Genomic DNA, 24,601 nt, shown 5'->3' on the forward strand with positions numbered 1-24,601 from the left:
ACCATGTGGTTCAGAAGCTTTTTGAGCTTTTTGGAATTGGTGGGAGGAATTTTGAGATGTATAACAGTGCCAGCTGGAAATGCCTTGGGTTGTTGTAAGTGCAACTTAATGCCAGTTCTGATGGGAACTCAGAAGACCAGAATACCAATAAGATTGGGGACTATGAAGACAGGTCTCGAGAGGGTTCAGAGGTTGACTCTATTGGAATTTGGAGTAGAGTCCATTCATTTTATGTTCTGGCTGAGAAGTTGTCTGCATTTTGCCCATGTCCAGAGACTTTCTGTGAAGCTGATTTTAAAAGTGATGGACTTCTTAATCTGGCAGAAGAAATTTCTAGGCAGCATAGCATTCAGACGGTGGCATGGATATTGCTGGCAACTTTTAGCCAAGTTTACTGTGATATTCAGGAATGGAAAGCAGAGCAGAAAGATTTGGAAAAAGTGGATTAAAACTAGGGTTAAGGAAGTTGTAGGTGTTAAAGACATTACTGTCACTACAGAAATGCTAAAGACTTTGGCCAGATACTGTAAGAAAGATAGCTTGAGGGCATCTCAGAAGCTGGCAAGACAACACCTGTCTCAAGCTCTAGGAAGCAAAGGTGAGAATTCTTTTGAGACCAGTGGAGCACCCTTCTTGGACGAGGGGGCCTAGGAAGTTTTTTCAATGTGTTCCGTCATCCAGAAACTCAGAGGCGACTGCAACCAGGGTCCCGTGAGGCTTGGCTACTGCTCAAGATGGCAGCAGAACTTGGCATTAACCACGTGGTGCTGGTTCTGCAATATTTCAGCATGCTGGAGTTAGGGGGTCATGGAGGCTTCCTCCAAGATTTCAAAGGAAGGCCTGGGAGCCAGGCAAAGTGCAGCAGGGTCGAGTCCCTTGGGCAGTCCTTGAGAGGGCAAAGCAAGGCAATGTGAAGAGGAAGTTGGAGCTGCAGACCCCTGAGATTAAGAAATGCCAGTAACATGGGACATGGTTCTAGGAAAGCTGGAGGAATAGAGCAGAGACAAGTCAATAGAAAGGCCACTTGGGTTGCAACCAACAAGGCCATGAGGGTAGAGCTACACAAGCCCTTTGGAGAGGACATCACGATGCAATATGCCACAGATGCCAGACATAGAGCTACAGGACCTGTTTGCCCTGCTGAATTTCAGTCTTGCTTTGGTCCCATCCCTCCTTTCTATGCCCCTAATTTTGTAAATGGAAATGTTTACTCTGTACCATTATATATTGGATACTTATAAATTGCTTTTAATTTTACAGGAGCTCACAATGCAAGATTGCCTTAAGCCTCAGAGAAGACTTTGGACTTGAACTTTGAGCAATCTCGGAACTGTTGTGACTATGGGGATTCTTGGAAGTGGACTAAATGTATTTTGCATTGTCAGATGAGTGTGAGCTTTTTGAGGCAGGGGTGGAATGTTATGGTTTGGATGTGAGGGGTCCCCCAAAAGCTCACGTGTGAAACAACTCAAGAAAGTTGGAGGAGAAGTGATTGGGTTATAGCCTTAATCCTGATGGGATTAACTGAGAGGTGACTGAGTGGTAAGGTGTGGCTGGAGGAGGTGGGAATTAGGGCGGGCTTTGGCAAGCGGAGGCACCCTCTGCTTTCTGATCATCATGTGAGCTGCTTCCCTCTGCCACACTCTTCTGCCATGATGTTCAGCCTCACCTCAAGCCCCAAGAAATGGAACCAGCCTTCTATGATTCAGACCTCTGAAACTATGAGCCCCTTAAATGAACCGTTTCCTTCTCTACTGTTGTTCTGGTCGGGTCTTTAAGCTGCAGCAGTGAAAAAGCTGACTAAGACCCCAGGAGAAGGGTGAGGCTTCTGTGGGATATGGTGGACATGCCTGCATCCTCACCTGCTGCTGCCTGCCCCCAGCACCTCTGCCAGCCTGTCCCTCCCCCCATGCCCTTCTCTCCAGGCACTGCACTATAACCAAAGGGCTAGACAGCAAACCTTCCTGGAAAGGCCACCCTCTTTCTACCCCAGAAAGTCCCAAGAACACAGTCCCCCTCTCCATCCAGAGGCCTCTTAGTCATGAAAACTGGCTCTGGCACGGAAACATTCAAATTATCCCTCAAATAGCGTGCAACGGATGCATTGAATCAATGCAGAAAAGCGCAGCTCCAGGAACTCTTGATTAAGATGCTGTCGTCCACAGCTCCCAGAGAGCCAGTCTTGGGCCATGAGATTGGGGTGGCAGAGGTGACACCCCTGCAGATGGGCTGCCGTTACAGGATTTCAAGAGACTACACCCATCAACATGCATCGGAGCCCCTGGGCCAAGGTGGGACCTTGGCTGTCTGCTGGGCAGTCCGCCCCCTTGCGCCTCTCCCTGGGGCACCTTGGCTCTCAGACAGGTGCACAACAGGTGGAGGTGAACGTTCTCTGCCGCACATCATCTGACTCCCAGCGTGGGTGCGATGTCGATGCAGTGACCATCCCCATCTCGTGACGGGACACGGAGGAGGAGGGGCCTGGGCTGGGAAGCCCTGCTGCTCTGGTGTTTGCCTCTCCCTCAGTGTCCAACACATGGGGCAGGACAATGACCAGAGCAGCTTTTCCCCCGGGGCCACTGTGTTATTCCTGCTGCCACTGTGACACATCACCACCAATTTCGTGATCCTACAATTCTTCAGGTCAGAAGTCTCTCTGGGCTGACATCAAGGCTGGTGTCAAGGCTAATGGACACACCATTTCCTCAGCTCTGCCAACTTCTGGAAGCCACCTGCATTCTTTGGCTCATGGCTCCTTCCTTCCTCTATCTTCAAAGCCAGCAGCGTGGCATCTTTACCTCTTTCAGAGGCTGACACTGATATCTCCCTCCCTCTTACAGCACCCTGGAAACCATATTGGGCCACCCAGGGATGCTTGGATCTTCTTGCCATCACAAAATCGTGGATTAAATCACATCTGCAAAGACCCTTTTCCCATGTGTGTCAGTCGGCTTTTGTCACTGTATCCAATGCCTAAGACAATCAACTTATAAAGAGAAAAACTTTATTTTGGCTCACAGTTTCAGAGGTTCTAGTTCATGATCAGCTGGCTCCCTTGATTGAGGGCCTGTGATGAGGCAGACATCATGGTGGGGGCACTTGGTGCAGCCACGCGGCTCATGTGACGGCCAGGATGTGGAAGAGGGAGAAAGAGGAAGGGCTGGGGTCCCACTATCCTTCAAGGGCATGCCCCCATTGGCCTGAAACCTCTCACAAGGCTTCACCTCTCAGTGTCCACCACCTCCCAATAACACCACTCCTAGGAATAAACCTTCCACACCTGGGCCTTTGGAGACACTAGATCCAAACTGCACCATGTCAAGTACCATATTCTAGGGCCTGGGGGTTAGAACAGGGGAGGCCATGATTCCACCTTCTACGGGCATCTCTTGAATTGGGTGGGGGGGAGCCTTGCAAATAAGCTGATCGTAGGTGTCCACAGGGTCCTTGGAGACTGGCAAGTGTGATTTCCTCCCAGGCCGAAGGAAGAGGTGGGAGGAAATGTCCGGGGCATAGGCAGAAGGAGCCATAGGACTGAGGCTGGCTGGGGTACTCCTTCCTTCCTGGGCTCGCTCTGAGGCTTCTCTCCCAGCCTCCCACTGTGTTATGAGGATATGAGTCGTATCTGCAGCTCCAGGTCCCTTTCTCCCGTCACCGCTGGCTTTCCCAAACTGAGGGTAAGAATCTCCTCTGCTGCTTGCTTGACCCTGGTTCCCAGCCTTGCCTTGAAATGTGAACATGAACACCAACAAGTACCCAGAGAGCCTCAGGAGCAGGTGAGTTTGGGGGACACTGCGTCAGACCACAGCATCCTGTATGATTCCTCACAGAAGTTCCACCCGAAGCCCACATAGGGGCTGCAAGCCCAGCCCTGTGGGTGGACGAGTGCAGGCCTTGAGATGGCTCGTGGGCCTCCCGCACGCTGCACACTGGGGGGCACTTCCAGGAAGGCATTTGTTTTGAGCAGCTGGCTTTCCTCCCCTGCTCAGGGGGTTCCTGGGCAGCTGACAGCAAGGGAGGAGACACAAGTCAGGGGGCCCTGAGTGGGTAGATATAGAGCCAGGCTGCATGGGGTACGGAGGCTGCCCGGAGCACCCTGGGAGGGAAGCCTTACTAGCCCCCTGCATTCCATGGGGACAGAAGGACTTGGAGGGACTGGGGGGTAAATGTGACTCTTGCCTCTCTGAACTTGGAGATCACCTCTGAGAAGTTGCTATGACAAAGAACTGGTGCCATGGGGAAATTCACAGACGTCAGGCAGATCTAAGAAACAAGGTTTAGAGAGTTAAGGGCCATTGTCACCCAGCCTCAGGCTGGTACCCTGGGCCAAGCAGCCCCTACTCTACCTCTCCCTGCCAATGATCACAACACCCCATCCAGGGATGAAGGGACTATACTTGCATCATGGTCTCTGACAAATGAACCTGTCTGCTCCCTGCAGAGCCCACCATGCACAAGTTCAAGATCAGCCTCAGCAATTTATGTGGTAAAGGGCTCCTGGGTTTAATCCCCAGTGCCAAAATCGATCAATCAATCAATCAATCAATCAATCAATCAATCAATCATGTCTATCCCTAAGTTCTCATTTTATCCCCAGCATACCCGCAAGTCTGAAGGACAAAGTCTGATGTGTCCCACCCTAGACACAGCCTTCCAGGTCCGCACCAGGCTTCTCTACCCAGCACCAGGCCACCTCCTGAGGGTCGAGGGCCAGACCTTAAAAAGCTTGGGCAGCCATCACCCATCTGACTGCCACGGATGCCTGGGGCCCCTTCTTCAAACTGAACACCAGGCCACCCTAAAAGGAGCCAGTTGGAATCTGAACCGAAATCCTGGGACGTTGCTCATTTTTGGCTATGCACTGCCATCTGCTGGCCAGGCAGGGTCAAGGTTGTTCAGCGTGACTAGGGAGGAATCAAGGACATGTTCTGACATGGTGGTCAAGCAGCGGTGAGGACGGGGGACATTCACCATCCAGCTGTGCTTCTCCTGCATACAGGACTGGGGTCAGACCCTCCCATTCTCCCTGGAGTTGTCACTGATCCCACATTTCCCCTCACCAAATCCATCTTGGATGCTGTGGGTTTGCTATAAAACCATAGTTAAAATAACTCACATGAAGGAGTGATGGCTGATGCTGGCTTTAATCAGCATCCTTTACCCAGGCCATTTAGAAAAAAAATATTTAAGTAGAAAAAGGACAATGTTTACCTCCAAAGAAATGGTCTCTAATGGTGAAATTTCGGGCTGTGCATTGGTACTTTGGAGAGGCAGAGTCGCCAGGGCTCTTCATAAGCATCACTTGATTTCTGACTCGCCCTGAGTATAGAGGTCAGGCGGGTGGAGCAGCCGTATGATGTCCAGCATCTCAGAATGTCGTAGCACAATACAATATTACAGCGGCAGTGACCTGAGAGAGCAGGTCATTGTACAGGTAAATTCAAAACAGGCAAGTGACTTGCTCCTACAGAACAGACTGGAAATAAGAGGCTTTGGTTAAGGTAAATTCCTGGATGACAGATGTATTGAGGCCTTTAAGGGAAAGTATGAGGTTCAAGTCACAGAGGCCAAATTATTCCCTAATCCCTCTCAAAGGAGATGCAAGGCTGGGTGCAGGGAAAACATTTGGGGGACCCAGGGAGCCCCATTCACCTCCTCCAGCTTAGTGTCTCTTCTGTCCATACTTGCCTGCCTTACATGGTCCCGCCCACAGGCCCTCTCCAAGGAGAGAAACCAAGAGGAATCCTGACTTAATCTTCATGTCATTGCTTTCTGAGTTGCACTATGGTTAATACCACAACTCTTTTTTTATTAGATCCAATTCATATTTCTTTTGCAGATGTACCTAATCTGATGTTTCAGCCCTTTTCCATTTTTTAAAATTTGATGATTTTATTTTTCGTTTGTTATAAACACTTAAAAGATACACATTTTAATTCTACTCTTCACGATTCCATTATATGAGGTCTTTGGCTCTCTAATTGTGACATTGGTTGTTTCCACTGACCCTGGCTTGTGATGGACTACATTCTCATGTGTTGGCTCATTTTTATTGTGAGTTCATGTTTTGCTGATCTTAGTCTGTGGGAATCCTAAGATGTTTGGGTTGAGAGTCAGTCCTCTGGAGAGATCCATTTGTTTTTACCAGGCGCCCTGGAATGCCGTCATCTTGGAAACACAATAAAATAATTCTCTGCTTGGACATTCTTGTAATGTAAATCCAGACCCAAAATCCATGAGTTGAGTAGAGATTTGTCTTCAAATTTTTAGTGGGGATGGAGAGATAAGATATCCTGCCTCGTTTTCCTTCCTGTTTTTTCTACACAAAGCTACTGCCAAGACAAATTTCTTATTAGTTCCTTTGTCTATCCCACCTTTTGCTGAGGATATAGATAGATCCTCGAAGATTCTAGTTTTTTCCAAAAGTCCAGTTCCAACATTTCATTTTTCCCCTCTTTTTCCCCTCCCCTCCCCTCTTCATCCTCCTTCCCTCCCTCCCTCCTTCCTTCCTTTCTTGTGTTACTAGAGGTTACTAGAGGTTGAACTCCAGGACACTACCTCACTGAGCTACATTCCCAGTCCTTTTTATTTTCATTCTTTTTACTTTTTTTATTTTTACAGATTGCATTTTGATTCATTATACACAAATTGGGTACATCTTTTTGTTCCTGTGTTTGTGCACAATGTAGATTCATACTATTCATGTAATCATACATGTGCACAGGGTAATGATGTCTGTCTCATTCCACCATCTTTCATACCCCAGCCCCTCCCCACTCTCATTTCCCTCTACATAATCGAAAGTTCCTCCATTCTTCTCTCACCCCTCTACCCCCCCACCTCCATTATATATCATCATCCACTTATCAGAGAAAACATTTGGCCTTTGGTTTTTTGGGATTAGCTTATTTCACTTAGCATGATATTTTTCATTTATCTGCAAATGCCATAATATTCTTCTTTATGACTGAATAATATTCCATTGTGTGTATGTATGTGTGTGTGTGTATTTCAGTTTCTTTATCCATTCATCTGTTGAAGGGCATCTAGGTTGTTTCCACAGTCTAGCTATTGTGAATTGAGCTGCTATAAACATTGATGTGGTTGCGTTACTGTAGTATGTTAACTTTAAGTCCTTTGGGTATAAACTGAGGAATGGGATAACTGGGTCAAAAAGTGGGTCCATTCCAAGTTTTCTGAGGCATCTCCAGATCTCCACTGCTTTGCAGAGTGGCTGCACCAATTTGCAACTCCACCTGCCTGGCTTTCAGTATGTGTGTATGTGTTTTGTGGTGCTGGGATTGAACTGGCCAATTATTTTTTCTTAAATGAAGAACTGCTATCTGATCTCTCCTTTATTCCTGGGGACCTTAGGGGTGGAACTCACTTTTCTTTTGGTACCAGGATGCTTAAGCCACAGCCCCAGCCCCTTTTCATTTTTTATTTTGAGACAGGGTCTCACCAAGTTGCTTAAGGCCTCACTAAATTGCTGCGACTGGCTTTGAACTTGTGATCCTCCTGCCTCAGTCTCCTGAGCCACTGTGACTACAGGCGCGTGCCCGCACACTCACCTTGGAATTCCTCTTTTGAGGGGTCATTTACTTGTCTGTTTATCCTCCCACTTCCTGGGAGGGAATCTCTGGAATCTCTGCATGGGGAGTGCTCTGTCAGCTTGTGACCTGGGGAACTCTCGGCTCCCCTGTCTCTGTCGCTACACTGCAGAAGGAGTTGAGAGTCGGTGGTGGTGCCCGCTGCTGAGGCTGGTTCTGTCCCTTCCTGCTCCTCAGCTCCCTGCAGGCTGCTGCCTCTCCCTCTTCCAACAGGACTCATCTTCCTGTGGAAGAGGCCGGTCTTGGATGGTCCCGAGAGGGACCTGAAGTGTTTCCCACAGTTACTCTCTTGTTTCTTTGAGGCATCCCATAACCTGCAGCCTCTTCTTTCTGCATCTGTGCTCTTATTCTTCTCGTTCTCCACCTTTCCCTTTTCCCTTCTCTTCCTCCTTTCTTCTCTGTCTCTTCTCCACAACTTGGCTGCTCAGAGTGGATTCAGAGAGTGAGGGGTAGAGGCATGGGACTGCAGTGGTAGCGATGAAGGAACCCTGCTCTGCCACAGACAAGGACTTGATTTTAGGCACATTTGTGAGCCCCCTCGGCCTCAGTTTCCCCCTTGTAGGGTTTAGACCAAAACTAAATGCGGAAAAATATGCAAAGTGCTTGACGCACCACCAGGACATAGTACGTGTGAGATAGTAGCTATTATTTTTCGCTATCAGTTTAGTGGCTGCCTGGAACCTCTGTGTGGTCTTGATTTCCAACGCACTGATTTAGTCCATCCTAGCTTTTCACTGTTGAGCTTCTTAAGGGTAATGAGCCTGCCCTATCCACACTAAGGGCCTGTCTCCCAGCCTGGCCCACAGGCCTCTCTCTCCGGGTATTTAATGAAAGGGCTGATGTGCAGCAAGAGTCCCAAACAGGCTGACACTGAGTTGATTGTGGGGGAGGGGAGACGCCCACCCTGTCCCCCTCCCAGCTACAGCCCCATGCAGGGAGGTGGTCCTGTTGCTATAGCAGCTGCCCTTCCTGCCTGGAGCTTGGAGCCTCACTGGGGCATCCAGCAGGTCCAACAGGATCCCACCCTGCCCCCTTCCCTGGCCTCTGCCTCTGCCCGTCTCCTCATCGGGACCGTCAGCATCATGCTGGGCTCCAGGCTTCAGGCCAGGGGCAGACAACTCCTATGCGCTGCAGGATGCACCAGGCAGGGGTCCTTGGAGCCTGGCCTGCTTGGCAGGATAGTCCCATCACAGCCTCCAAGCCAGCCTGACCCAGGTCCCCTGGCTTAGGCATCTCCTCCCAGAGTCTGTGCCCTGGGATCACATGAAGGATGAAGACACTGGTGGTCTGAAACCTGACTGAGAACTGGGCTGACTCTGGGGAGCCCCTTGGGGTGGGCCGTAATAGCCAACGGCTGCCCGGACATCTGCAGAGGGCACAACCGCTGCCACCTCTTGGCTCAGAGGCGGGCAGGAAGGGAGGGAGCTTGACAGGCCCTGGAATGTGTCCGTCCACCCTGCCAGTGTCCTACTTCCTCACCCCATGTCACATGGGGCAAAACATATCCTCACTTTCTGCAAAATGTAGAAGACCACTTACTGTGTGAAGCACCCATACCGGCCAAAGGACCAAAACCAAAACAAAAACCCATGCTGTTCCCAGGGTCTGTGGGGAAGGGTGGGTCCCCATATCTGGGACCCTGCAGTGTCAAGGTCACTCCATGCACACGTATAGAAGCAGACTGCACAGCAGAGTCTGCTCGTAAGGGCCATTTGTTCCCTTTGTTGTCCCCTGTCATGTGACTCCAGTGGGCGGGGGTCTGCACTGCCAGAGTGAGGAGGCACTGGGAAGTTTAGACATCTGGGTGACTCTTATTTGTGTTAGGATCACCATATCTGAGGACACAGGGAGCCCTTTGCTCTTGGCCTCATCACCTCCATCATTCTGGAGTTGGTCCTTGGCCTTCCATGTATGCTGAGGGCTGGGCAGCTGCAGCAATGGCAGGTGGCGGGCAGCTGAGGGTCAGGGAGCTGTGTGGAGTTGGGAGGTGTTGGGAAGGCGCCAAGGACTCCTTGCTAAGAAGTGACACGTGATCGGCTGGTTCTGGGTAAAGGTGAGTGGCTAAACTCTGGGGAAACTCCGATTCCAGGTGGCCTCACATTAGAGTCCTGTGGAATCTCCAGCCTCCCATGCCCTCACACTGACCACCAGGAGCCGGCCCAGGCCGCCTGCAGCCCTGCTCTGCTTTTCCAGTTCCAGGGTTAATTGCCCCGCCCACCAGGATGCTAAGGTTCCGCCAGATGCAGCCAGATGGGGTTTGCACAGGTTTGTTCAGCCAGCGGCTCCTTGACCGTTTCCCAAGCCCTCAGAAGCCCCTGGTGACACTCAGTTTCCTCATTCACCAGGCCTGGCTGTCCCTCCTTTCAGGGCCTATTACCATTTGGATATAAAGTATCCCCTAAAAGCTCTTGTGTTCATGCAGGAGGTGAAATGATAGGCTAGTGATAGTTGTAATCTAATCACTGGATTAACCCATTTGATGGATTAGTAACTTGAGAGGACTACCTGGGTGGTGACTTGCCTGGAGGAGGTGGGTCTCTGGGGGCATGCCTTGGGGACTGCATCTTGCCCTTCTTTCCCTCCTGTAAGGGAATTTCTGCGGAACCATGTCAGACATGGGAAATCACATAAGGGAGTTTATTAAGCAAACAGAGTGTCTCCCTGCAGGGTAAGACAGAAAATAAGAGGAAAAGAGAAAGGAAAGAGAAAGGGCACATGCTAGAGAGAGTGGAAAGCCAGGAGGATAGAGAAAAGTGAGGAGGACAGGCAGAAGGATGGGGAAAGATGGTGGGGAAGCTATGGTAAACAGTTGAATTCCGCCAGGCTAACAGGGGACCAATATCAGAGAAGGATACTTGCAAGCTGATGAACCAATAACTACCTAGGATGTTCACAGATTGACAAGTGGTTGGGAGGCGGGGAAAATGGCTGCACCTGATGGATGGGGGAGCAGCTTTATACATTACATTCCCCCATTTCTGTTTTTATAAGAAAATCTTTTGCTCTTCAGTTCTTTCTGAAGCCTTCTCTCTCCTTTCTGCCTAAGTGACTGGGGCTGGCTTTGCAGGCGAGATGTAAAAAGTCCATTCTCCTTCCAGACTTCCGAAGGCAAATGGTTTTCATGGACTTCATTTCCTCGATTTGACTGATCCCCTATTTCTACACTAACTGCCTGTCCCCAATTCTGACTTCATTTACCCCTCTAATTCTAGGAACTCCTTTGCTGTAGGGAAAGGGGGTCGATAACTGCTCTGGCTTCTTCAAGCTGAAAGGGGGCAGCATGGGGCAAGCAGTCTGGAGTAACCTTTTTAGAAATTGGGTCAATTGAGGGGTCCATGGTAGAAGTCTGGTTGGGGAAGAGCAGGTTGTAAAGGCATCTGGGGATGGGTGCTTCTATGAGAGAAGAACAAAAAGACATGAGTACTGAAAGGAGACTGATACAATATAAATGTTACAGAATCTGGAACATGCCAATGCATATCATAAAGATGACAGAAGTCAATAATTCCTCACCAGGGGGTGGACGAACTGAGAAGTTGCTCCCATAACAAGGCCTAGCAAAGGCTGGAGAGGACAAGGCCTTTATTTGGGAACTTTAACATTGTCTAGGTTATCAGGAATGTAAACACATTTAGTAGAGATACTAGCAAACATAGATTAAGACTTCCTGTGTCTGTAGGCCTTACACTGACTAAAACTTGACTCTGGCAGTTTCTCTTGATAGTTATCAGGCACATTTGCCTAAGAATCTCTTCTTTTGTAGCTTTTAGTCTTTATTCTAGTGGGCTAACACAAGTGTACATCTTAAGTTACATTTAAGTATTATTTCTTTTAAATGCCCAAGAATGGCTATATTTTGATTTTAACTGTTTTGCTAGGTGTTTAAGATCAAGCTGGTCAAAGTGACCTGTTCCTGTCTGTTAAAGAGTCAGCTGAGTTCCCACAGGGGTCACTCATAGAGAACTTAAGAGCAGCTTCTTAGCTCCATTAGTGCCATTGGTTAGGCAGGGTCTTCTCGATGAGGTGGCTCCCCTTGGAAGCATTAGGGGTGTCTCCCTTTTTCCATGACCCTCCTCTGCAGCAGGTGCACTGAGTGGCTTTTCCTCTAGTGGCCTCATCAATCTCCTTGGTCAGGAGGTTGTGTGACCCAGAGTTGCAAAGCTCCTTGGAGAAGTCCTCTTGTTCCCTGGGTTCAGGCTGACTTTGAGGGCAAGACCCAAATATGGAGTTTTCTTGATCTCTGTATTTAATCTCAATCTCTAAGTTTGATCTTAACCATCAAGCAAGTCAGTCTCACCAGTCATAAAGCAAGAGTACTGGGCTTTAGCTTCAATGTCTATAACTTTACAGTTATTTACCCCCTTTTATCTAATTGGGGTTTACATTATACGGTGTTCGCTTTTGAAGCAGTAGTTCTGCAAAATATTGATCAGGCAACAATTAGAGTCTATAAGGAAAATACAAAATGGAATCACCAACAGTAAAACATTCAGTTTGTGCAATAGCTATCTTGAATTTTGGCTGAGTTATTCATTATATCCCCTGGTTGAGATCACAGTAATCTTTACAATAAGCATCAAACTTTTGAACGCAACTTTAAAAGAGTTAAAGTCTGGCTTACTTTGGAGCCATTCTGACGTGCAGCAGGGTTGTGAGGTAGAGCCTTATCTCAGGTAAGGCAGGGCTTTTCACAAATCTTAGGTAAGATGTCCTAATTCCTGAAGCTAATTTTTCCTCTTTTGCCATGACCAGCATGACCAAGTTCTCAAGTTCAGTGAGGGGCAAAGGAGTATTAGAAAATAAAGGGTTATAAACACCAGATGGAGCTCTGTTCTCTGATGGAAATGCAGATCTAAAGAGTTATGTCAGCAACGTTTATATATATATGTAAGCATTAAAGAAAAGCTGAGAGAGCTTTTAAATGTTCTCTCAATAACTTTTAGAAATACATTTAACAAATTTTATATATACCCTATTGATGACAGGTCCTATAATGGAACATTAAATGATAAGTTTACCATTACAGACAAGTTTAATTTGGAGAATAGCAGCTTGATAAATTTTCTGCTTTAAAGGCTTATATACCTGGAAAATATGAACACATGTAATATACAAAGAATAATGTTTTTAAGTATGTTACTCCATGGAATAACTTTGTAAATTAATTAGATGTCTCTAACAAACACATTTGAGTAATCCCATACATGTCGACTTTAATTCACTCATCTTATTGTAAAAAAACCAAGATATCAGACAAGTGTAAAAAAACAAGATGTCAGACAAGTGTAAACACTATTTGCAGTCTCTTTCCTGTTGAAGAAAAGTGCTAGAAAAATTGATGTTAGACATTTTATAAACATTAATATTTTACTAGTGTGACCACCTAGAGACTTGTGAGTTAATTTTAAAGACATTTTACTTCTATTAGTTTACCCAATTTAAATTGAACCTCTTTAAATCATGTGAATTAAAAATATTTGGATCCATTTTTAAAATTTTAATTTTTATGTGCGCTTATATTTAACACAAAAGAAAAGGCCTTGTAATGCTTATCTCCATTGCAATGTAACGGATGTTCAAAAATAACTCTAGAGTTGGATAAAAAGAACTGATCAAAAATCATTAACCTAGGTATGTAGGATCAAAATTGTGAGCTCAAAAATATAGCATTTAAGAAAAACATAAGTCCTAGAAGAAAAATGATAATGGTCATTAATTATAGCATGAGAAAATGAGGAGGAGAGAAAAGGTGAAAGAGAGAAAAGTATTCTGAGTTGTAGCCCAGGAGAAATTTAAAATGGACACTTTTTCTCCCTTGGGTTTGAAACTGGTCTCCCACTGCGCCTTCCTCCATTTACATTTCAATATAAGCTTTGACTGAGATCTGAATCCGAAAGGGGCTAAAATGTTCTAGCAGAAACTTGATGCTTAGGTCCTTTTAATTTAGGTTTGGACGCAGAAAATTGTCAAACAATTATCTCCCACTACTTGTGGGGAATGGGGCTGCTTATATTACATGGGGAAGCAGGGGAAGACTGAGAAGCAGAGTCTGGAGTCGCTTGAGCCTGCAGGAAGAGCCAAGAAACAAGAAAGAAGAGACTTGAAGATAAGGAATCCCTTTCCATCTGCCCGCTCGCTCACGGAAGCTGTGTGCCATTACACAAACGGATTTTGATGGCTTTAAGTACCGGGGGTCGGGTGAAGGGTTCCCAGGGTGGAATCTGCCAGATTGGAGGACCCAGATTCCATGGTGGGGACTGATACAGCCGAGTCTGTGGCCAGGGCGTCCCGAGGCCAGAATACTGGGCTGGAGATGAGGGGCAGCACATTGATTGTGTCGTCACACAAGCACCAATGTGTGTGCCGGGCAAAAGCCGAGAAGGGTTGAGGACCTGATATCAGGATTTTTGAGTGCGAATGCGAGTGCGAGATGAGCCTCAACCCTGAGAGAATCTCCGCCATAAAATCAGGAATCCACCCAGCAGATAAGACCGACTATAGGGGCCGGCCATAACTATAAAAGTTGTGACTGGGTACCCCCACCCCTCAGCCGCCTCGAGGGTATAAATCAGCCTAGGGGACTCACCAACCTGAAGTCTGGTGATAAATGCAGAGCAGAGCGTCCGGGCAGAATGGAAGGTGGAGCTGTGTCCAGGGCACTGGGGCGGCAGATGGGGTTCCACTCACTTAAGAGACAGTGGAAGATCCCATCCCGAGTCCACGGCACCACTGTAAGGAAATCCCACGGAACCACGCCGGACACGGGAAATCACATAAGGTAAGCAAACAGAGTGTCTCCCTGCAGGGTGAGAGAGAAAATGAGAGGAAAAGAGAAAGGAAAGAGAAAGGGCGCACGCTAGAGAGTGGAAAGCCAGGAGGATAGAGGATAGTGAGGAGGACAGACAGAAGGATGGGGAAAGATGGCGGGGAAGCTATGGTAAACAGTTGAATTCCGCTGGGCTAACAGGGGACCAATATCGGAGAAGGATACTTGCAAGCTGACTGATGAACCAATAGCTAGCTAGGATGTTCACAGATTGACAAGGGGTTGGGAGGCGGGGAAATGGCTGCACCTGATGGGCGGGGGAGCAGCTTTGTACTTTACACCTCCCTCCTCTCTCTTTGCTTCAGGGCCATAATGAGCTGAGCAGCTTTCCTTCTCCTCCCACCCAAAGGGATTGAGTTGCTGACCATAGACTGAACCTCTGAAGTGGTGAGTCCAGATGAAAGTTTGTCCTTCTCCAGGTTGTTCTGGTCAGGCGTTTTGGTAAGAGTGTTAAGTCACAGGGCCCTTCGCCAACAAAGTTTGTACTTCCTATCAGAAGTTCCCCAGCCAACCCCTCTTCCTTTCTGTGCAAGTGCGCACTCCACGCCCCTGGGACTGGTCTCACCTTAGCATGCTGCCCGTAGTTGTTTTGAGCAAGTGACCTGAAGGAAGAGAGCCTGGGGAAGGGACACAGGCCCCACTGCACACCATGGCTGCTCCTGGAGAATAGGGAGGTAGCCAGAGTCTCCTGGAAGTGACAGTGAGTCCCCTTGGCCTTTGTCGCCTGGCAGCCAGTGATCAGGGAGATGTCTCATTGACCCTGGAAAAATATCAGTGTGTGCACACGGGTTTTGAGATTCTGTGGGGGTTTCTTTATTTTATATTAATATTAAACACAAACACAAGCATAGATGGAGAGAGAAGAAGAGAGCTTTCCCTCTTTCCCTCTGTGCTGGAGGAGGCGAGGGGTCCTAGAGTGCTCTGAGCCCCCTCCACCCAGGCCCCTCTAGGTGCCTCCATAAGTAATCCGTCCAGCAGGCAGGAAGAACTTTTTACACAATATTAGTGGCTGGGAGAGGGTGGGCAGTGCAGCTGGGCAGCTCCTGAGGGGCACAGTGGGCGTCTCCCCCAGCCTGATCTTCCGGGCCCTGTTCCTGTCACTCAGCTCGTGGTTCCAGTGGGCGATATCTGCACTGGACACACAGTTCTACCAACAGCCAGGACACTTCTAGTTGCCCTGGAAATGTTTTGATTTTCATGTCTTTTAAAGTCAAAGGAAAAAAGAATATAATAACTGTGGCCATATATAAATGAATCGGTGTGGATCATGTTTGTATTTATAGCAAGGTCGCCAGAATATATTCTGTTTGCTGTTCAGAGTGCTCGGGGCCCATGGTCGTATGCATCCAGGATCCCGATGGCTACGCTTGGCCCAGCATCTCCCCTCTGCAGACTCTCCTCTCTCAAGCCGCCCACCCTGGCCAGCCTCCGGGTGGGGCTTGTTAGACCCCTGGGCTCCCTGGGATGTGGGCTGCAGCCCCTGCCAGCTCATGGCTTGGAGCAAGCAGTTGGGTTTTCTGACAAGTTCATCATGCTAAGGAGGGAGGGAGGGAGGGGTCGGGCAAGAAAGGCTTGGGGGAGGTGTCCTAGGTGCCCTGGCTTCTGGAATGTTCTGGAGATCAATTAGCACATAGGACTAATGACTCTCAGGGACACCCGTGTTTGGTTTGACAGGATAGCAGGTAGGAGAGAAGAGCGGGAGGCGGTGGCACCCCGCTTGCGTGCTCCCCCAAGAGGGTTAACTGTGTGGCATGGCTCTTGGGGGACCCTGGTTCCTAACCCTTGCCTGCACACACCTTGGGGCCCTGGAACATGGGCTTCCACAGGGCCTTGGGCACTGGCATCCCGTTGAGATGCCTCCAGGGACTCTGACTCTTGGAAGATGTCCTATCTCCGTTAGCAGTGGCCCCACCCTAGCCAGGAGGGTAACCGTCCAGGGGCGACCTCCTGGGGAAGGGGATGGGTGGATGAAAAGCTGCAGCCTGGATGTGCCTCATCAAAAGGTCTCCCCGGCTCAAGTCACAGCCCCTCCACATCACTGAGTCAGAACTTCCTGGGGAGAGGCCAGCACTCTGCGTGTTTGATTGTGCCCTGCCAAGCCAAGCGTGGAAAACACTGCCTGGGCCACACTACCGCTACTGCCTTAGCCCTGTAGCCTGGGACTACTGTTACTCCCATTTCTCTGATGAGGAAACCGAGGCTCAGGGAAATAAAATGCTGGGTCCAGGGGCCACAATTGGCAAAAAACAAAATGTGGATGCTACTAGATCTGGATGATTCCTAAGTCTCGTTTCACAGAGTACTGGCTGTACAGGGGTGGCAGGGAAAGGCATGAGTTTGGACACCCCAGGGAGAGCTCTGTAAGGATGAGCAGAGGCCATGGGGCAGTGCAGCATTCATGGACTAGGACCTTACACAGACGTGAGTATTCACCCTGTCTAGGTGATGTGGCAGCTGTGTGGCCTTGAACAAGCTAATAAACCTTTCTGAGTCTCAGTTTTCTCACCTGGAACATGGGGATGATATATTACAGGGTTATACGGAGGGGAGATCAAGCCGGACACAGGCTCACAGCCTAGCACAGTGCCAGTCGGAGGAGATGTTGTTAAGGGATGGGAAACATACTGTCCTTCAAGGTACCTTTCTTCTCCTTTATTCATTCCCTTCCCATGATCATGGAATCTTCCAAACTCATACAAATCCAAGACAGCTGGGATGGGGTGGAAGGAGGAGGAGCACAGTGTCCCCCCAGCTCTGTCCCCTCTCCCTTCCCCCGATCCTCCCACCACAGCCACTTGTTCAGACTCAACTGGAGGGATGAGGCTGTTCTTAAGAGACACTGGGGACCTGCCAAGGAGATTGGCCTTCGTCTTAACAACATCTATGCGGGGTTAAAGGCAGGACGGGCGCCATCGTAAGTCGTCCCTGGAGCAGCCTGGAAACCTCGCACGCCACGCCAGGGCACTGTCACTAGCACTCTGGCTGGTTTGCTGAACAGAGAAGACTGGGAACTGGTTTTGCTTCCTTTGGTCAGAGAGCAGCAAACCACAGGATACACCTGCTATGGCTTTTATTTTTCCTCCAGATCCTACTGGGGTCAGAATTTTACTTTGGCCTTGACCCTGAAGACAGAGTGCCTGGGGCCGACTTCAGAGTCAGGCAGACTTCAGTTCAAGTCTTAGCTCTGTCAGTTACTATCTGTGTGGCTTTGGGCAAACCACAACCTCTCTGAGCATAACTTACGGTGATGCTTCAAGGAGATGTTAACATTCTTGGTTGCACAGAAGTACAGCTGCTATCATTTTTGTTGGTAACCAAATGCACTCTCCATTTTGAAGGGGACTCTCCCTCCCTTCAAAAACCCACTCCCAAGAGATTTAGTGTAGAGAAAGGAGGTGGGGAAAGGGAGGATGAGGGGAGGGAACAGGGAATGAATTTGAACAAACCTTGTTCTAAGCATTATGAAAACGGCACAGTGAAGCCCACCATTCTGTATGACTAATATGCACCAATTAAAAAAATCTCCCAAATATCCTTCCACCCCCTGCTAAGTGTAAGAAACCCACAAAAACCACACCGGACACGGGAAATCACATAAGGGAGTTTATTAAGCAAACAGTGTCTCCCTGCAGGGTAAGAGAGAAAATGAGAGGAAAAGAGAAAGGGCGTGCGCTAGAGAGAGTGTGAAAAGCCAGGAGGAGAGAGAAAGCAAGAGAAAAGATGGCGGGGTGCTATCCCTAAGCAGTTGAATTCCACCAGGCTAACGGGATCAGTAACGGAGAAGGATACTTGCAAGCTGACTGATGAGCCAATAGCTAGCTAGGATGTTCACAGACCCACAAGTAGTTGGGAGGCAGGAAATGGCTGCAGCGGAAAGGGCAAGGGGAGCCACAAGAAGTTGGGAGGTGGGGAAATGAAAGCAGCATAAGGGGCAGGGGAGCAGATTTACATTACTAAGGATCCAAGGTCAAGGCATTAGGACTGAAATCAGGGATGATGCTCCCCATAAGTGGCAAGGCACAGCAATACAAACCAATATGGCAAAGATGAGCATTTCACATTGGAAGTTTCTGAACAGTTGTTTTTGTGTTAATGGAACCATAATTTCTTTCTTTCTTTTATTTTTAAGACAGGGTCTCACTAAGTTGCTTAGGGTCTCGCTAAGTTGCTGAGGCTGGCTTTGAACTCAAGATCCTCCTGCCTCAGCTGCTGAGCTGCTAGGATTACAGGTGTGCACCACCGCACCCTGTTTCCAAAGTTGTGATTCCTTCCTGGATGAAAGAATGCTGTATACTACATCCGCATCAAGAAAACAATGTGGGGGCTGGGGAGATAGCTCAGTTGGTAGAGTGCTTGCCCTGGGTTCGATCCCCAGCACCGCAAAAAAAAAAAAAAAAATAGTGTGTTTTTCTTCAGGGAAAAACATTTTAAACATTTTCAATTTGCGCACCTTGACAAACTCTTAAAATTGATCTCCCACCACATTCCTGTCAAGTTAGCAGTGCGGTTCCACCTCACCCGGACACCTGCGTCTCCACCCGCGTGGTCCCCGCTTTGAAAAGTCTCTTTGGGGCCACGGCCAAGTGCTGAGGCAGCATGGTCGTAGCTCACCCCCGCTGCCTCTGGGGGGATTCAGAGCCCCCACTCATCATGGGCTGACGTGTCAAGGACTTCCTTTCCGCAGGAAATTAACTTGCATTTTCCACTTTCCACCTATAGAAATTTAATCACCCACCAATTCTTGGCCTGACAGAGAGATGGCTGCCGCCCCGCCGCGACCTATAAAATGCAGCCTCCCCTGGAAACCAGGGGAGCCGGAAGAGGGGCTCAGCCCTCCGCTGAGAGTGGGTTCCAGACACACATGTGAGTGCCGTCAGGGAGGCAATCCTGTGGGGGGACTAGAGGACCAGCACTGGGACAGGGACGGGGACGTGTATGCTGGAGGGACATCGGGAGCCCCGGGTGCCCCCCTCGCCACCCCAGTGCACCACAAGGATTCAAAAGTCATCTTTCAACAACCTGCATTATTATTATATTGAATCCTGGGGTCAATTTGTGCTCCCTAGTTGGGTGACCTGAGCAGGTTGCTTAAGTGTTCTGGGTGTCCATGTCACGACAGAAGGCTGTGGAAAGCGTTCAGTGAGCTAACGCATTAATACAGCAAGCATGCAATAATCGTTCACATTATGACTACTAGTATGGCTTTATCATCACCAGGTCTTGCTCTTTCCGGACCATCGCCCCGCCTCCTGGCTGGCCCCTGCCTTCTGCCTCCCCTCGCATCGGTCTTCCACCCAGCAGCCTTGGGACTCTTCCTAAAGGAACGTCCTAAAGGCAAATCCAGCTGCATCCCACCACAGCCTCTGGTCCCTCAGCCTGGCCCCTGCTCTCCCCATCTCTCACTCCTGCTTCCCCAAACTTCCCCAGCGCCTGGTGCTGCTCGGCAGTACCTCCCAGTCCTCGCTTGTTCTGTGCCCTCCACCCATGAGCCCCTTCCCCCTCTGTTCCCTGTGAACTTCCCTTTGTACTTCACCTTCTCCTTTTGGTGTCACCTCCCCGCATGTACCCAGGCCCCATGCCCTTCTCATTCTGTCCACTGTGCTGTGGGAGAAATGTTAGCATCTCATCAAAATCCTGTGTTGGGACCTAACCTGAACTGTGACAGTATTAGGGACGGGCCTTTGGGCAATGAGTAGGCCAGGAGGGCGGGGACTCGTGCCCTTACAAAAAGGCCTCAAGGAACTGCCTGTCCTTTCTGCCACTGGGGACACAGTGAGAAGGTGCCATCTATGAATTGGGAAATGGGTCCCCACTGGACGCCGAATCTGCTGTCACCTTGATCCTGGACTTCCAGACTCCAGAAATATAGGAAGGAAATTTCCATTATTTATAAGCCACCAGTCTGTGGCGTTTTGTTATGGCACAGACTGAGACCGGCTGTGTGCCTTAAGTGTGATTGTTTCCCTGTCTAGCTCACACTGGGGGGCTGTGTGTGAGTGTAGGTTTTGATTCTCTGCTGGCTCAGGGTGACAGGACCAAGGTCCGCCTTCATCCTGGTGTTTAGGGGGCACAGGTGCTGCCCAGGGCATGTGCTCAGGAAGCCACCGTAAAGCCTAAGAGGTGTCATGTAAGTCAACCCAGGGCCATATACTCTGACCTCTGCCAGGACATAAACCTGGGTGCTGGGAGTGGCTTCCACCTCCTAGGTAATTGTTAACGGGGACAGAATCTTAGCAGATCTCTTTCCGATGCAGCACCTGCATGGGACTTGTCTTCCAAAACAGACATTAGGTGCCTCCCTGAAAGACCCATGCACTGGGGTCTTCCAGGGCTCGAGTGCAATGTGAATTTCAGAGCCAAGCATTAGGGCCCCAAGCACATGGGAGGTGGCCCCTCTACCATGTAGACCCTCAGATGCAGCCCGAGCTCACCACTGTCACTTGACCCAAATGCAGGCCTCTACTCAGCACTCAAACTTTGTGTCATCTGCACCCACCCAGTTGGAAATGCCCAGTGTCATCCCTCTCATAAGTGAAGTGTCTTCTTCCCCAGTCTGACATCTTTGTCTGGATTGGCTTGCCTTTACTTCTAGCCTCAAGACCCTGGTAAGGGGAGAGAAAACTGGGGGTAGGTATTAGATTTTATTGATCACCTATTATGTTCCAGGCCCTTCAGCAGGCACTATACATCTGATCTCTCAACAGCAGCCTTCCTTGGCTAGTCCTATGAGAGGCTAATTTCTCCCTCATGGGAACATCAACTCTCCAGGCTTCCCCCGCCATGCCCTCTAGGACCTCTGGAGCCATCTCTCCCCTTTCCACACCTATGGAGACCTTGAACTTGATTCTCCAGTGGTCAGTGGTTCACTCAAAACCAGTACTGTCCAAAATAAATAGAATGCCAGCCAAACATGTCACTTTAAAATTTTCTGGTAGCCATATTTTAAAAGGTAAAAAAGAAAATGGTCTAGTTAATTTCAGTAATATATTTCATTTAAATGAGCATATTCAAAATGCGACCTTCAATACGAAGTCAACACAAACTATTGTTAATGAAATCTACTTTAAAACTCTTTGAAATTCAGCATGTATTTACACTATGAGCTCATTTCTAGGAGGCCCAACTTCTCCACAGCTGCACCTGGTGGGTGGCCCTGTCAAGACCTTCTTTATTACCCCTGCTGGGTGAACTGCTTTGAGAATGAATTTTCCTTGTTTAGTCACTCAACAAACATATATTACATGTGCAAGACATGCTAGTGCTATTCTGTGTTGGAGTTACAGTAGTGAACAAGATGGACATGCTCCCGGACTCTTGAGTGTGCAAACACTGCAAGTTTGTAACCTGGAGATTCTGCTCATTCAGCTCCCAGTCTATCTAGACAGCTGGAGAAGCCCAGAGCCTCCAGGCTGCCTTTCCGGCTGTAGTGTGGAGGAAGGTACAGTAGGTGGCGCTGTTTAGCCATATTTGGTCTTCACCCTCCCACCTCTCTTTCCAGACCCACAACTTTCACTCTTCCAGAGCCCTAGACTCCCACAGATTATCTAAACCCTGTACTCCCTCCCAACCCCAAAGCACATCTATATCACAGACCCCCAAATCCCTGTTTTTCCAGATCCTCACATCCCCAAATTCCAGACCCCCAGATGTACCATCTGATATTCCAGATGTTAGATCCCCAAATCCTCAAACCATCCCAGAGTCCCAGACCCTAAGACTAATCCCCAGAAAGCCCCAGAGTCCATAGTATCCAAGCCCCCAAAACCATCAGCTTCAGATGCTCTTTGTCCCGGCATCTCAGCTCTCCCAGTCTCAGTCCCCATGTCCTTAGACCTCCCTACTCCCAGACCTACGACCCCCTACACACTGCCCCCGACCACCGCTTTGTCTCCTAGACCCACAGACCCCTAGACCCCTGGGTATACACAGCTACAGACCCCCAGGCTTCAACCCTCCCCAAACCTACCAGAACCCACCCAGTTCCCCGCAAGCTCTGTGGGGAGCTTAATGCTGGGGATCTGGGTGCTGGGCCCCTGAACTGGAAAATAGGGCCCCTCCTTTCACTGGGGCCATGATGCTGGGGTTTGACAAATGTCACAGCTGTGAGGGACCCTATTTTGCACAGATGAACAATTTGAGGCCTGAAGAATGATAGAAACTTGCTCTGGGTCCCAAGAATATAAGGAGCTAGGACCCAAGCCTGTGATTCCCAGGCTCATGCGCAGCCTGGTATACAGTAAATGCTCAACAAAGGTTGGCCATTATTAGCATTACCGTCATCTTCACAGCTAAGTCACCCAGGTCCTGGCTCCCTCCCAGGCTGACCTTTCCGAGGTCCAATGTGGGACCATTCTATCTTCCTGGGACTGAACAATCAGAACACCTCCCAATTTAGCAACATCTGCAAATTTAATTAAGAAGCTGTTTATCTTCCTGGCTGAGCGATTAATAAAGGTGTCAGGCAGAACAAGGCCCTACACAGCTCTCTGCAGTGCCCTGAAAATGCCCCTCCTTCTGCTCAAGGGGACTGGCCATTTATCAGAGGGATGGGGAGGGCCGTGCTTGCAAGGACCCGGATGGGAAGAAGAGAGGAGGGAGGAGAAAGAGAAAACAGGGACTTAGGGGGAGTCTCCACCAGGACACCTCCCTCCTTCAGCCATTTAGCAAACAGACACATGACCCCTGCTGTGCACCAGGCACTGTGCTGCGCTCAGACCTGCCACACACAGCACATGGACAGTACTGCCACAAGAGCGGGGGCATTTGGAGGGGCAAATGTGGTGGTGCACTGAAGTGGCCTCTTCTCATGCTAGAATCCAGCAGGCAGATGGGCCACCCGCCAGGACTGGCTGTGCCCAGAGGAGGAGATGTTAACTGGTCCTGGGGACCAATAAGCTGGCAACGAGGAGTCCCAGAAAACCACAGCTTCTGCACTGCCTTCTCACTGCTTCTGACAAACTCGAAGTTTGAGGCCATGGTCCCCCAAGACCTAAAGGATTCTGTTTTTCCTGGAAGTTGCTCAGATGATGGAATGGGTGCTGGACCGTGGCAGTCAGCATTGTTTGCCACCAAAACTACGACAGCATTTGACCATTCTGTCCCTGTCACTTAAGGCATGGCCTCTGGAAGTGCAAAGGTGGCGACACTCCCCAGGCTCAACACATCCCTTTCACCAGTGGGAAACTGAGGCACAAGGAGGTGAGATGAGAACCGCTTATGTTGACCAGCGAGTCAGAACTGCAGCTCGGACTACATGAAACCATCTCTCCTGAATGACACTGTGTCCCTGTGTCCTTCCTACACCCGGCCCCAAACCTGGGCACCACCCTTGAAACCCAGGCTGCTCAACCAGACACAATCATGTCCGAGGAAACCCAGGGGGCCTCTGGGGGGCACTCTGGAACATACGCTCAGCCTGATTGAAGGAGAAACCCCAAAGCATCACCTGCAACCATGTTCTGGGAGCTTCTTATTTTTTACTGTCTCTTCAAACCCCCAACTGCCTCTCCTCTTTTCAAGCTCTCAGGCTAATGACTTTACCTCTTATTACATGGAAAAAGGGAAAGTCCCTGGGAATAACTTCCCACCAGAGATGCATCCACCCACGGGCACATCCTGCTTCCCCTGCTGCTTAGGCTGGATGAGCTCTCTAAGGCCCGCCCTCCCTCTGTCCATCACGTCCTCTGTGTGAAGCAACAGGCAGAGCAGGCTGTTCACAGGCAGCGTCTGACCCTGCCCGAGGGTGCAGGTCACTGCTCCCTTCGCAGCAGAGGTTGCAATAACGTTTTGCCCCACCTGTAGGGGTGGGCTGGGGTCCTTTCTTCCCAGGAGGGGCATTGAATGTCTTTAATGAGGAGACCCCTGGGCTAGATACTCCCCGCTGCTTCTCCAGACCGGTCTTACAGCAGGTGGTCATCCTTGAACTCTGCAGGCCTCCTGAGCTGCACCATGCCTATCACTCGTATTGGGAGCTTGGAGCTCAGAGAGATCAGGGAGCTCCAGGGCCTCCCAGCAGTGAAGCCAGCCCAGCATGCATTTAGTAAATGCTGGCTTCTGGCCTGCAGGTATGGGCACAGCGGGGAACAGAGATCCTGTGAGGAGGAGCGAGCACCCAAGTCAGGGGCCAGATCAGCACGCAGGAGGACACAGAGGAAGAGCCTGAGGG

Source organism: Sciurus vulgaris (genome assembly GCF_902686455.1).
Source record: "Sciurus vulgaris genome assembly, chromosome: 3".
Taxonomy (NCBI): Eukaryota; Metazoa; Chordata; class Mammalia; order Rodentia; family Sciuridae; genus Sciurus; species Sciurus vulgaris.